Raw genomic sequence first — 435 nt, forward strand, 5'->3', positions numbered from 1 at the left:
TAACATTTATTATTGTATGTGGCATTTTCTTTTGCCTGGTGCAAATGTTCCACCAAAACAAGTTCGTTCCAAAGACCATTTTGCAGAGCCATCGTCTCTGCATCCAGAGCTTAGGTTAGCCCAAGACAATTGTGATTAGTTTAGAGAAATGGAAACAACCCAGACATGCGCAATGTTGTACAACATCATCAGAATCATGACAAATAAAACGGCTGTATGAAAATTATTTCAATAGCAAAAAGTGAGTTCACAAATATACAATATAATCACACATAACTGGCAAAGTGGTAGGAATAATGTACGAGTAATGAAAGTAAGGGTAAGGTTGTGAATTCTTCACCAGCCTTTTGAAATATGTGTGGTATCAACTGGGGGATTAGAGTTACGGCTCTACTCCGAGTTCCTCGCGGATGACTGAGCTTCTCACCCTATCTC

At 39.1% G+C, this 435-nt stretch overlaps 1 protein-coding gene across 6 annotated transcripts in view; it reads left to right on the forward strand.

The window, feature by feature from the left end:
• Positions 1–435, forward strand: part of LOC116686434 (prolactin regulatory element-binding protein) — a 35404-nt gene that overhangs the window by 16854 nt on the left and 18115 nt on the right. The window lies entirely within an intron of this gene.

Source organism: Etheostoma spectabile, unplaced genomic scaffold, assembly GCF_008692095.1.
Source record: "Etheostoma spectabile isolate EspeVRDwgs_2016 unplaced genomic scaffold, UIUC_Espe_1.0 scaffold376, whole genome shotgun sequence".
Lineage (NCBI taxonomy): Eukaryota > Metazoa > Chordata > Actinopteri > Perciformes > Percidae > Etheostoma > Etheostoma spectabile.